General features: G+C 37.8%; 2 non-coding genes across 2 annotated transcripts; both read right to left on the bottom strand.

Annotated features, from left to right (window-relative positions):
• Positions 1 to 3,601: 3,601 nt before the first annotated feature.
• LOC113868200 lies at positions 3,602 to 3,708 on the bottom strand. The gene has a single exon (XR_003505227.1). It is a non-coding gene; the product is annotated as a small nucleolar RNA R71 (small nucleolar RNA).
• A 5,481-nt stretch (positions 3,709 to 9,189) lies between these two features.
• On the bottom strand, positions 9,190 to 9,296 carry LOC113868231. Its single transcript, XR_003505255.1, has one exon. It is a non-coding gene; the product is annotated as a small nucleolar RNA R71 (small nucleolar RNA).
• Between the last annotated feature and the right edge of the window lie 2,509 nt (positions 9,297 to 11,805).

The raw sequence follows: 11,805 nt of genomic DNA, 5'->3' as shown, positions 1-11,805 counted from the left end.
CCGAAAACAATCAATCATTCACATTATTTTGTTCCTAATAACCATGTTTTAAATTGCTTAAAACCGATGGGCCTCTCTTGCCTCATTTAAACCATCATTAAAGTTACCTAATTTACCTCTTAACCGCATTTAACCTCATGAGAAAAACAAAGGAAAAACCTACTCAACTTCCTTCTGGAGTTGACCTAGCCGCCAGCCTGCACTTAATGTACAGCCAAAAACTTAGCAACATATTTCTGGAAATTATGCTCCATTAATTGCATGCAATTATTTCCTATTTTATGGCACTGGCCACACATCCAAGGCAGAGAGAAAGGCACCACCTTTTCACTAACCAATCAAAATAACATCACTCTTTTCAAATTGTGGGACACGAAGGGTTTGAACCTGCTTCCCTCCACAACAAACCCTAGCCGCCAACGTGCATTAATTACCCACTCTTACCTAGGTCAAACCCCTATTTCGGTTACTCCATCATGATGAATGGCATGTGGAGATGTGTGGATCACCTACGGCTTGCTTCTTTTACACTCTGTGCATTGAATGCTCTTGAGAAGGCGCATCACCTGCACCTGGACACCATGAGACGTGACTATTCAAGTAAGAAGGCGAAAGGGTGTGTCACTTCGCCTAACCTAACCCTAAAACCCTTCTTGTGCACTCACCGCCAGCCTTTGGAAGACGAATGGGCAAAGCTTTAAGCCACACTATATAAGAACATCTTCTAATCCTCACGCGCCCTTTTTCCATTATTTTCAAAAACGCTCTCAACCTCACCACTTCTTTTCTCTCTCGACACATTCTCACCCTCTCACACAACCTCTACTCACCTTTTTCTCTGGTGGACAACACACTCCATCACCAACCTCAAGGAGGCGACAAAACACCAAGGACTCAAGTTGTGATCAAGATCCTGCTAGTACCAAGACCAAGCCTTCCATTCTATCTCTCTTTCTCATACCAAACAAGGTTAGGGGAGCTCTTGTTTGTGCTTGAATGCATGTGGTTGTTCGTTAACTTGTAAACTCTGCATGCACTCTCTTCTTCTTATTTTCTTCTCCGATCTTCATCAATAAAATTTACATGCAAACCATTTTCTTCATCTCGTGGTGGTTTTATTTGGTTAGTATTTTAAAAATCCATGTTTTGTAACTTGCGTGAACTTGATTGAAGTTGAAATAGTTTTGCATGTTGATAATATTGAAATCTTTGTATGAATCCTTGTGTTCTTTTCGGTTTTCATCGACTACCCTTCTTCCTTTTTGTTTTAGCTGAGAAATTACTCACCTTTTTCTCTCGGTTTGATTCTGTATGACCAAGGAACCCTTTTTCTTAACAATGAAAGAATTCTCCTACCACCTAATCACTATTTTACGAAAAATTTATGGTAAAAGTGAGTTGCATGTGTGATTAAACTCGTGGTTATTTCCATGATTCTTTTATGATCATTTTGTTTGTTAAGGTACACTTCGACTATGATATTTCAACGAAATTTTTATAACTATCTCCATCTTCTCTCCTTTTTCTTTTATTCTTGGACCGTGGACGGATGGTTCTTTTATTCTTTGAACGTACCAGCTCTTATGAGCAGGGATTTGGATATGTGGTTTGTGACCTTTGGGAATTTAATGTGCGTTCAAAAATGGTGTAAGGAGGATGCGGTTACGAAACTCCTTATGTGTATGATATGGAGGATGGAGAGTCAAGGTCACAGTCTAGCACAGCTGAGGGATGTGAGTGTTCAGGTTTGAAGGAAGAACGTTGGGGGTAGTGGAGGGGGGTTGCCCCAATGGTGCGGAATAGCTCACCGCGGCCGGGACACGTCGCCATCGAAACCTCCACTAATCCTGACGCGAGCAAGCATTACCGAGGATCGTGGAAGGACTCGTTCCTGAGGAACCGAAATGGTTAAGTTGGGAGAATATTCTTGATGGATTACATACAATGTGTGCTTGTAGGGAATGAGGGTCTCCGATCACCTTGACTGGAGGAATAGTGGGACAAACTGAAGAAGTAGTGACGTTTCAATTACCTTGAGTATAATTATGTTATGAGGAACTCATTCACTTTATTTGCGTTGTGGCTGTTTGATGAATATTATGTTATGATAATGTGATTATTGAACTATGAGTCACTAGGTTCGTTACTATTATGCTGATTTTCTTACGTATTCGATTTTTGATAATTGAATGTATTGAGCTCACCCTTTCTATTCTGTTTTTGTCTGGTGTTGCGTCTTGTCTTGCTGTTGTTGTGTGTTGCATGAATGCATGGCAGATGGACCCACTCCGAGCGAGGATTTGGGGAGAGGATTCGGGAGGAAAGGAGGGATGGATCTACGACCCAGCAACGCGCCGCTTGACGTATCAGGGAATGGTCTCCATGACCATGGGACCTCTCACTGAAGGCGAATGGAAGCCCAACTGGATGGACCACATTTTTGCCGAAATCTCCGTGCCCCTACCACCCGAACGGAGTATCATCATTCATACACCTCCCTCTTCTCCACCGTCTCATGAACCTCCCGCCAAACGTCTTAAGACTTTTGTGGATAAAGGTAAAACTATCATTGACCTTGACCCTGAACCCAGCCCTTGTCCTAGCCCTACTCCTGCGCCCGCACCTGAAAGGAAAGTCATTAGAGTGGTTGCGTCTTCCGTCAGGCCAGTCCCTCGTCAACCTCTCAATATTCAGGCGCCACCTTCCGACGAAGCTGGACCTTCCACCCGACACCCTTCTCCACCACTGCCATCCACCTCGAGATCGCCATCGCCTACCATCGGTTGGATTGACAGCGACCCGGACGACTTGCCACCCTCTCCTCGCCCTCAGCCTGTGGATGCTTTACCTGATTCTGATGGAATGGAATCTGATCCTAGTGAGGATTCCTTTCCACCAGAGTTTTATATGTAGATGTTTTATTTTTTTTGTTGTCATGGATGAACACTGCTCTTAGGTTTTATATTTTCCTTTCTTTTTGGGGGCTGTTTATAATTAATTTTGAAATACTGAACCATGGGGTCTTCTCTTTTGTTCGTTTCATGATGGTTTACCTTGAATTGTTTAAACTAGGGACGTATATGTACAAAATTGAAATTTTCTCTCTATTTATATGTCTCTCGTTATGATTTCAGAATTCCATTCCACGAAGCATGTGATGTTGAGCACTCACCTTTATCTCTTTCATAAAAAGAAATTAATTTGAAGAAATTTCAAGTACACTAGTAAAACATAATACAATATGCATAGTTTGGTAACGAATAGATTGGATAACGAAATGGAGGATAATGTACCCCCACCTATGAATTAAATTGTGAAATTGTTGTTTAACTCCACACTAATGTCGAATGAATAATTCCTTGTTCATGTTCATTTGGGTACACTATCTTAGGGGAGTCTAAATACATACATTTTTAGGAGATAGGATCTTGGTAGTAATTTAGGTGTTACAGAGGATGCAATTAGACTCAGATTATTCCTATTTTCATTGAGAGATAAAGCCAAGTGCTAGCTTCAAGCTCAGCCACAAGGTAGCATATCAACATGGGCTTATTTGGTGAACATGTTCCTAATCAAGTATTTTCCCCCTTCTAAAGCTGCAAAAATCAGAGGGGAAATCACATCATTTGTTCAGCAAGATGGAGAACCATTGTATGAGGCATGGGAAATATACAAGGAGTTATTGAGAAAGTGTCCTCATCACTGCATACCTGAATGGATGCAACTTGAAACATTCTATAATGGAATGACTGCAGCAACTAAAACCATGATAGATGCAGCAGCTGGATGGTCATTGAGTTCAAAAACCTTGAAAGAAGCACAACAATTTATAGAGATGATGGCTTCTTCAATGTATCAAAATGTGAATGAAAGACAAGCTTCAAGGAGAGGAGGCTATGATGTAAAATCTATAGAAGCATTATTTGCTCAAAATCAACTGCAAAACCAACAATTTTCTGAACAGCTTGCTGTATTGACTCAACAAATAAGTAACATGCAGACTGGTGGTATTCAAAATTCACATTTGAGTTGTGATTTATGTGGGGTAATCATATGAATGGAGCTTGTGATCCCACAGTTGGAGAACAAACTAATCAAGTCAACTATATGGGCAATTATCAAAGGCCACAACAACCATATCCACCTGGTTTCCAGCTTAATAATAATAGAGGACAACAATTTTCAAAGTGGAATATACAGAATTCTAATGCAAGAGGGAATGCAGGTTCTGCACCTTTCCCAAGTGCAGCTCTTCAAGTTCAGCAACAATATTTTCAAGGGAATTCTTCTGCACAATACTAGAAAAATCAAGGGTACTCAAATTCAAGACCCTTGAGTGAGAAAGTGAATGGAATAGAAGAAACACTCCTGCAGTTTATGAAGGTGACAGAAACAAATTTTAAAAATCAAGAAAGTTCTATAAAGAAGTTAAAAACACAAATAGGGCAGTTGGCTGAGCAACTTGCCAATAAAGATAAAGGAAGGTTCCTTAGTAGCACAATAGTGAATCTAAGGGAGCAATGCCAAGCCATAACCACTAGAAGTGGAGCAGTGGTTTCCAGCCCAAGAAAGAAAAATAAAGTCACCAATTCGAATGAGAAAAGTGAGCTGAAACAAGAAGATTTTGAAAGTGAGAAATACACTATGCTGAAGAGGGGAGAAGAAGAAGAAAACTGCAGTAACAAGCAGGAAAAGAGGGGCAAGAAGCAGAGATTTGAGTAGGTCTACAAACCTATTAATGAAGAGCAATTCAAAAGGCTACCATTTCCAAAGAGAGTACAGGATCCTAGACAAGAAAAGCAGTTTGAAAGGTTCATTGATGTGTTCAAGAAGCTCCAAATTAATATACCATTTGCAGAGGCATTAGAACAAATGCCCTCTTATGCAAAATTTATGAAAGAGATCTTGTCTAAAAAGAGGAAGCTGGATATGGAAAAATTGGTATCACTCACTGAGGAGTCCAATGCTATTTTACAGCAAAAACTGCCTCAAAAATTAAAGGATCTAGGGTCATTCAGCATACATTTTTAATGTATTTGAGGCCATCAAATATTCAAGTGATGATATGAGTTGCATGAAGATTGATGTAATAAATGCTATGATACCACATTCCTTGGAGAAAAATGATGAAAGTGCAGTCTTGGAAAGCACAATAGCTGCAGCAAAATGTAGTATTCATGAAGAGCAAGATGAGGAAGTGAAAGACTGCATTCTGCAATTAGATTCCCTTCCCTGTATGACAAGGAAATAAACCAACTCAAGGAAGAACTACATCAAGAAGAAGAGAAGAAAGATGAGCCAAAGGTGGAGCTCAAGCAATTATCCTCTTATTTGAGTTATGCGTTTCTTGAAGAGGGCCATAACAAACCTGTAATAATAAACAACAATTTGAGGAAAGACCAAGAAGAAAAGCTCTTGAGAGTGTTAAGAGAGCACAAATCTGCACTAGGATGGCAGATTTCAGATCTGAAAGGTATAGATCCCTCTTTCTGCATGCATAAAATTTTACTTGAGGAGAATTGCAAGCCTGTTGTCCAACGTCAAAGAAGACTTAATCCAACTATGACAAGAGGTGATGAAACTACTAGATGCAGGATTCATTTATCCTATTTTGGATAGTTCATGGGTCAGTCCGGTTCATGTGGTGCCTAAGAAATGAGGTATAACTGTTGTTCCAAATGAAAGAAACGAACTAATACCTACTAGGACAGTAACCAGATGGTGAATATGCATAGATTATAAGAAGTTGACTGATGCATCAACGAAAGATCATTTTCCTCTTCCATTTGCTGACCAAATGCTGGAGAGATTGGCTGGGTTTGACTACTATTATTTTCTAGATGGATATTTTGGTTACAACCAGATTGCAGTTGATCCAAGAGACCAAGAAAAGACAACATTCACTTATCCTTTTGGATTTTTTGCATACAGAAGGATGCCATTTGGGCTGTGCAATGCTCCAACTACATTCCAAAGGTGTATGTTGTCCATTTTTTCTGATATGATTGAAAGAATTATAGAGGTTTTTATGGATGACTTTTCTGTATTTGGTAATTCTTTTGATTAGTGTCTAGCTAATCTATCTCTTGTTTTGCAGCGTTATCAAGACTCAAACCTTGTGCTTAATTGGGAAAAGTGCCATTTTATGGTAAAGGAAGGGATAGTCTTAAGACATAAGATTTCAGCAAGGGGAATGAAAGTGGATCATGCAAAAGTAAAAGTAATTGAGAAGCTGCCTCCACCTGTAAATGTTAGAGGAATAAGAAGCTTTTTGGGACATGTTGGATTCTATTGCAGGTTCATTAAAGACTTTTCTCAAATTGCAAAGCCATTAAGTGAGTTATTGGGTAAGGATACAGAATTTGTTTTTGATGATAAGTGCTTAGTAGCTTTTAATACTTTGAAAGAGAAATTAATTTCTACACCTGCACTTGTTAAACTAGATTGGGAATTACCTTTGCAGTTGATGTGTGATGCTAGTGATGTAGCTATAGGAGCAGTCTTAGGCCAAAGAAAAGACAAGAAACTGCATGTTATTTATTATGCTAGTAGAGTTCTTAACACTGCACAAATTAATTACAATACTACTGAAAAAGAACTCTTAGCTATAGTTTTTGCATTTGACAAATTTTGGTCTTATTTGATAAGGTCCAAGGTTATAGTTTACATTGACCATACTGCTCTTAAGTATCTGATGAATCCATATTTTGACTGATATTTTAGCATAATTCTAACACAAATGATAAGAAAAATATATAAAGAAAGCAGAAAAACTTAGAAAAAGAGAAGGAATTGAATTTTGTTTACATATGTAGTTATTTTAGCAATTGTGAAATTTTTGCTTAGGAATTAAGTTTTTAATCTTGTCAGTGAAAGTGATCACTTCAGAGCTCTTGTGATGACAAGGAAGAGGAAAGAAGCAAGTCTGGACTCCAAAAACTCAAGAATAAGAAATTGCAGACTGGGCGTGATCACTATTGTCAGTGAAAGTGATCACTTCAGAGCTCAAAGAAGAAGTGAAGCCTGGGCGTTACCACTTTTATCATTAAAAGTGATAGTTCCAGAGAGTCTTCAACTTGGCGAGCTGCGCGTAGTCACTTTTATCAGAAAAAGTGATAACGCGCAACTACCTTGGCTCTGCATTGTCACTTTTATCATCGAGAGTGATAGTTCCAGAGAGCCTCAATATCAGAAAAATGCGCGTGGCCACTATTTCTGGGAAAAGTGTTAACGCGCAACCAAAAACTCTCTGCGTAACTACTATTTCTCATAAAAGTGATAACGTGAAAATCTGGGAAATTTTATAAATACCAGAAGCGATCCGGAAAAAGGGGATTCTGTTCATTTTCAGTTTTTTTAGTTAGTTTCTGGTTAGAGGAAGTGAGAGAGAGGAGTGGGGATTCAGATCTTGGAGCTGCACGAAGAGGAATTGGAGTGGAGCAAGCTTCCATGGCATTTCTGAGTTTCTTCTTCTCTTCTTCTCTTTCTTTTTCTTCTTCTAATGCCATGGCTGTGTAATTCGTTCATAGTTAGGGATTGTAGATCTGAAATGAACATGTTGAATTGATTTAGATCTGGATTTCAAGCTTTGGAATAGATTGAGTGATTAATTTTGAACTTCACGTGTGAATTGAATGGAAATTTGATTAACTAAATTCAGAGGAACCTTTGTCAATGGAAATTGAATTTGTTCTTCAGATTTGAACCAATCACCGAGATTTTAGTTTTCTTAGGGATAAGGAACTTTGATCTTGCAATCTTTTGGTTTCTTACACTTAAAGCAACATTGAATTGAATTAGATCTAAGGAATTAGAATGGTTTAATTGAATGTTAGGTTCACTGAGTTAAGGAATTAACCTCTGAATAGTATAAAGTGAAACTGATTGTCATTCTTTCCAATTGCTTGTTAATTCAGAACTTTATTGATTAAACATTGGAGTTTTGGTGAAGCAATTCCCTAACTATGGTTTCTCCCTCTGTTATCACATAACTGTGTGTTCATTGTCTTGTTTTCTGCAAGTTCATTTCACTTTTAATTGCTCCAATTTGTTGTTATTAGATGTTACCACTCTCCTTACAATTTCAAAAAAGCTTAAATGGTTATAATTCTGTGAAGTGATACTTGAATCTAAATTCCCTGTGGAGACGATATTTGGATCTTAAATTTACTCATCACTTGCTGCAATCCTAGTGCACTTGCTAGTGTAGATTGCTAACAACAAGTTTTTGGCGCCGTTGCCGGGGAATTTTGCATTTCAATATCATTAGTAGTAGAAAAGTAACTAGATTGAGCATTTAATTTGTTGCTTTGCTTTCAAATTACTTTTTGCATAATTTTACTGCACCTTGTGTAATATACTGCATAATATTTCTGTCTGCTGCATAGAATTTTTACATCTTTGTTATCTGCATAATTTCAGTTTTCATTGCTCTTTATAGTTGTAATTGTCATTATGCATATTTGTACATGATTTTACAATTCTGCAACTGCTAGATTTAAGTTTCTATATGCTTTTACTGATAGATTTTGCATGAATTCTGTTGTACATTTCTGAATATCAATTGTGGTCTAATTTTGCTTCAAACTGATTTGTATATGCGTGGTAAAAACAAGAATAAATCAATTCTGGTCTTTGATCCTGACATAGACATAACTTTGAGAAGATTGAGAAAAGAGTCTAGAGCAGAAAAAGCCATAGGGAGTGATAGTGAGTTAGAAGCTGTCCATTCTCCAGAATCTCAGAGTAATTCTAGAGTGAAAAGAACATCTACACCCTTGAGACAACCAAATCCAGCAATAGAAATGGCAGAACAGAACAGATTTAGAACATTAGGGGACTATGCTATTCCTAACATGCAAGGTTTTAACTCTTCTATAATTAGGCCAACTATTCAAGCCAACCATTTTGAGATTAAACCTGCCTTACAACATTTAGTCCAACAGGATCAGTTTGCTGGAGGAAATTCTGATGATCCTAACCTGTATATTTCAAATTTTCTGCAGCTATGTGACACCATAAGAATGAATGGAGTTAGTGAAGAAGCTATCAGATTAAGACTATTTCCTTTTTCCTTGAGAGATAGAGCAAAATGTTGGTTACAAGCTCAACTACAAGGAAGCATCACAACCTGGACAGAACTTGTGAATAAGTTTTTAACTAAGTACTTCCCTCCATCCAAAGCTGCTAAGTTGAGAGGAGAAATTACATCCTTTGTACAGCAAGAAGGAGAATCATTGTATGAAGCATGGGAAAGATACAAAGAACTGCTTAGAAGGTGTCCACATCATTGTAATCCAGATGGGATGCAATTAGAGACTTTTTATAATGGGATGAATGCAGTAACAAGAACAATGGTTGATGCTGCTGCTGGAGGTTCATTAAATACAAAGTCTTTGGAAGAAGCTCAGAGGATTATTGACATGATGGCATCTTCAATGTATCAGAATTCAAACTCAAGGAACCAAGGAAGAAACTCCGGTCATGAAGCTAAAGTTCTGGAAACTTTTCTTGCACAAAATCAGCTACAAAATCAATTGTTTTCAGAACAATTAACTGCCTTAACACAACAAATCAACAATCTGCAAATAGGGAGTATGCCTACCAGTCAGCTAAGTTGTGTTTTTTGTGGAGGGAACCATGCAAATGGTGCATGTGAGGCATCCACAAGTGAACCACAAGAGCAAGTGAATTATATGAATAATTTTCAGAGACAACAGCCATCATATCCCCCTAGATTTCAATTTTCAAATAATAGAACTCAGCAGTATTCTAATTGGAATAATCAATATTCTGCTGCAAAGAATTCTAATTCAAATTTGCCTTTTTCTAATGCAGGTCCAACAACACAACAGCCTTATTTTCAGAGAAATTCATCCACTCAACCTCAAGGAAATCAGAAATTTTCCAAGCCTATGAATGAGAGGTTGACTGAGATGGAAGAGACTATGCTGCAATTCATGAAGGTGACTCAAACAAGCTTCAAAAACCAGGAAGCTTCCATGAAGAAACTAGAGACACAGATTGGACAATTAGCTGAACAATTATCCAGCAGGGATTAAGGAAGATTTTCAAGCAATACAGTAATTAATCCTAAAGAGCAATGTCAAGCCATAACTACAAGGAGTGGAGCTGTAGTTGCAAGCCCTAAACCAGCAGAAAAGAAAGTAAATGATGTAGCAGAAAGAAACATTGAACAAGATTTGCAACAAGGAAATTTTAAGCTATTGAAGAAAGACCATTCAGAAGAAAAAGAAAAAGTTCCCATAAATTCTGAAAGGAAAACCAAAAAGCAACTCTTTGAGGAAGCTTGTAAGCCAATAGATCCAGAAAAATACAAGAGGCTGCCCTATCCTCAAAGAGTTCAGAATCCTAAACAAGAGGAACAATTTGAAAGGTTTATGAATATCTTTAAGAAATTACAAATCAACATTCCTTTTGCAGAAGCTTTGGAGCAAATGCCTTCATATGCAAAGTTCATGAAAGAACTACTTTCCAGAAAAAGGAAGCTAGAGCATGATAAAACAGTACCTTTGACAGAGGAGTGCAGTGCCATTCTCAAGAGAAAGCTTCCTCAAAAGCTAAAAGATCCTGGATCATTTAGCATTCCTTGTGAAATAGGAAACTGCACTATGGGAAGAGCATTGTGTGACTTGGGAGCAAGCATAAATCTGATGCCATTAGCTGTTCTACAGAAACTTGGCATAGAGGAAGTGAAGCCTACCAACATTACACTGCAGCTAGCTGATAGATCATACACTTATCCATATGGAGTTGTTGAAGATTTATTAGTTAAAGTTGACAAGTTCATTTTTCCTGCAGATTTTGTAATTCTGGACATGGAGGTGGATTCTAACATTCCTTTGATCCTAGGGAGACCATTTCTTGCAACAGGGAGAGCTTTAATAGATGTGCAGAAAGGTGAACTTATGCTTAGAGTTCAAGATGAGAAGGTAATATTTAATGTGTTTGAAGCTTTAAAATATCCAATTGAAGATAGCACATGTATGAAGGTAGATATACTGGATGCTTTCATTACACAACACCATATTAATGAAATTGATGAACTTGCTGTGTTAGAAGAAATAATATCTGCAGGAAGCAACAAATCTGAACTTCTGCATAAAGAATGCATTAAGGAAGTGCAGCAGCAACTAGAAGCTCTGCCAATTCGAAAATCTGCAGAAAATTCAGTGAAGGAGAAGCTAGAAAAGGATGATAAAGAAGAGGAAAAGCAAAGGCTAGAACTGAAACAACTCCCTTCACACCTGCGGTATGCATTTCTGGATGAGAAACATGAAAATCCAGTCATCATCCATAATGAACTTAAGGAAGAACAAGAGGAAAAATTGCTCAGAATTTTGAGAGAACACAAATCTGCAATTGGCTGGAGTATTGTAGATCTGAAAGGTATAAATCCCTCATTTTGTAAGCACAAAATTTTATTTGAAGAGAATTTTAAGCCTGTTGTGCAGCCACAAAGGAGGTTAAACCCAGCCATGAAAGAGGTAGTTAAAAAAGAGGTCATAAAGCTGTTAGATGCAGGAATAATATACCCAATTTCTGACAGCAATTGGGTAAGTCCAGTCCAAGTTGTTCCAAAGAAAGGTGGTATGACAGTTGTACCTAATGAAAAGAATGAACTTGTTCCTACTAGGACTGTGACTGGATGGAGAATGTGCATAGACTATAGGAAATTAAATGATGCAACCAGAAAAGATCATTTCTCACTACCATTTGCAGATCAAATGCTAGAAAGACTTACTGGACATTCATTTTATTGTTTTCTTGATGGGTATTCAGGAT

Source organism: Abrus precatorius, unplaced genomic scaffold, assembly GCF_003935025.1.
Source record: "Abrus precatorius isolate BTA unplaced genomic scaffold, Abrus_2018 Scaffold5, whole genome shotgun sequence".
NCBI classification, from domain to species: domain Eukaryota; kingdom Viridiplantae; phylum Streptophyta; class Magnoliopsida; order Fabales; family Fabaceae; genus Abrus; species Abrus precatorius.
This window is presented reverse-complemented; position numbering and strand designations above follow the sequence as displayed.